Raw genomic sequence first — 2720 nt, 5'->3', positions numbered from 1 at the left:
CGATAATGAAGATTGTGCAATTGGCAGTTATTATTTTCCTCTGTAAGGTAGGATTTTATTCAGGGCACTTTCCAAAAACTTTGGATCTCTTTAGTGTGATCCAGTGATCTCTTTATGCAAAACACTGAAGCAACTGAAAATAGTAAAATATTTTTAGTATTTGACAAAATAATCAATCTACAAAATGCAATCTCTTTAACCATGGTTAAACTGAGGAATATAAAAGGGCCCCTCAACAGGGCATGCCATTGCTCCTCAAAAGCTTCTTATTCTGGATTTATCTGCCCATGTTTTGTTAGAATTCCCAGCAACACAGTGTTCTCATTCTCATTTTCTCGTTTTTTTTTTTTTCATAAACTACACGAGGACACACACGAAAAAAGTTTTATTGGGCTCAAGAATCTGTAATGCTTGTAAGCCGATCCCTCTTCAGCTCTCATCAGTCAAGTCAAGTCACCTTTATTTATATAGCGCATTTTACAATACAGACTGTTTCACATCAGCTTTAGATAACAGGAAAATAATGTTGTAAAAATATTGTTAAATATAAAATTAAATGTCCCCAACTAAACAAGCCAAAAGCCAATGGTGACAAAGGCGAAAAAGGTAACAGTGGCAAGGAACCAAAACTCCATCAGTGACAGAATAGAGAAATAAACCTTGGGAGAACCCAGGCTCAGTCGGGGGGGCCAGTTCTCCTGTGGCCAACGAACGAACAGTGTATGATTATGATTCAGGCAGCATTATAGGTCAGAAGTCAGATGAGATCAGAACTTTCACAATATTTATCCAGTTCATCTGGTTGGGTCGGAGTCATCACGCTGGTATGGAGACGAGTTTGTTGAGTTGTCCATGAGGCCTCAACAGTGTTGATGAGGCTGGCACTTCAGGGATGCTTTGTCGCCGTGTCCATGTGATGGTTCTTCATCAGATCCGGATATGGCCTGGATCCGGCGGACTGTGGTAAAACTCGGGATAAACAGAGAGACTAATATTAGCGTAGACACCATCTTCTTCACCTTCTTATGATGTACCGAGTACATCAGGATTTATGGGAAGTGTTTCCGGTTCCGGCTGATCTAAACTATGCAGCCTAATATTGAATTATAGAAGTCTATAATGTGTTATATGAATGCTAGGTCAAAGAGACGTTTTTTTAGTCTAGATTTGAACTGACAGACTGTGTCTGCTTCCCCGGACAATGTTAGGAAGATTGTTCCAGAGTTTTGGTGCTAAGTAGGAAAAGGATCTACTGCCAGCAGACGATTTAGATATTCTAGGTATTATCAACTGGCCAGAATTTTGTGATCGCAATAGACGTGAAGGACTATAATGCGTTAAGAGCTCGCTCAAGTACTTTCCACTAATACCGTTTCCTTCCACTCTGAACACAGAAATGTGTAAAATCGATTGAGAAATGTTTTAATAATTATAAGTAAATAATACATGAAAAGAGTAGCATATAGCCTTAAAACTCAGGAAACCAGGTTTACATGTGACAAAATGTTTTATTGAGCCAATTGAATCTCTTTTTCTGACAGTAATTTTTAAATGTTTTTAGCAGTTTTTTTCTTTTTCAAATGCCTCTTCAGTTTTTCCACCGAATCAGTCTTTCTTCTTCTCTCACTGAAGGTCATGAGTTTATGACAGTCACAGCCACTGATGCAGATGATCCAGAGACTTACAATGGTATTGTCACTTATTAATCGTCAAGCAAGATCCAGAACTGCCAAAACCAAACCTGTTTACAATCAACTCTGTTACCGGAGGAATTCGTGTGAATGCTTTAGGCTTGGACAGAGAGGTGAGAAATTATGAATTGATCTCACATTGGTGAAGAATAATTTCATGTAAACAAACTCACCTGAAAACATCTTTCTTTTCAGACATTTTCCAGATATACTGTGTTAATTACTGCTACTGATCTGGAAGGAAATGGTTATTCAACCACTGGCACAGCTGTTATTACTGTGACTGACAGCAATGATAACGCACCTCAGTTTGAGCAAACCACAGTAATGTATATTAATACATTCAGAATGTTATAATAAGCATTTTAACTTTATTAATACTTATTTACACCATACATCTCTTTGTTTTAGCACACTGTATCTGTCCCAGAGAATAAAGTTGGGGCTGAAGTGGCCAGACTTGCAGTTACTGATGAAGATGAACATGGATCTCCTGCCTGGTCAACCAAATATAAGATTATTAGCGGTGACAGGAGTGGGTTTTTCAGTGTCAGTACTGGACCCAGCCAGCTAGAGGGCATCATCACCACTGTAAAGGTACTGTTTGTTGCTCATGTGTTTCCACAGGCAATTGGTTGTGATCATGTTCCTTTAGTAAAAGATGCTTTCTTTTCCATCCAGCCCCTGGACTTTGAGAAGAACAAGCAATTCATTCTGTCTGTGATTGTTGAGAACGATGATCCATTTGTCGGTTCTTTGGCCACTTCCACTGCCACAGTCACGGTGAATGTAGAAGATGTTAATGAGCCTCCAGAGTTTAATCCAAAGGAGAAGGAGATTCAAGGAGATTCAAGCAATACATTCTGTCTGCAATGATTCATCTATCGAGCCTTTTCCCACTTCTGCTGTGAAGAAGTAAACAAGGTTACATCTTAAAGAGAAGTTTATTTTATAATTGAATTAGAGAACACAGCACTCCCTGTGTCAAGAATCTGGGCCATGCACTTCTGGTTGGTCACCACCAGAGGT

General features: G+C 39.0%; 1 long non-coding RNA gene across 1 annotated transcript; it reads left to right on the top strand.

Moving 5' to 3' along the window:
* Positions 1-1658: 1658 nt before the first annotated feature.
* Positions 1659-2520, top strand: LOC143710610 (uncharacterized). The gene is made up of 4 exons (XR_013194602.1): positions 1659-1804; positions 1887-2015; positions 2103-2288; positions 2373-2520. It is a non-coding gene; the product is annotated as an uncharacterized LOC143710610 (long non-coding RNA).
* Positions 2521-2720: the final 200 nt, after the last annotated feature.

The sequence above is a fragment of the Siphateles boraxobius genome, unplaced genomic scaffold (genome assembly GCF_051911475.1).
Source record: "Siphateles boraxobius isolate OS27281-9 unplaced genomic scaffold, OSU_SipBor_1 48, whole genome shotgun sequence".
Classification (NCBI taxonomy): Eukaryota; Metazoa; Chordata; class Actinopteri; order Cypriniformes; family Leuciscidae; genus Siphateles; species Siphateles boraxobius.
This window is presented reverse-complemented; position numbering and strand designations above follow the sequence as displayed.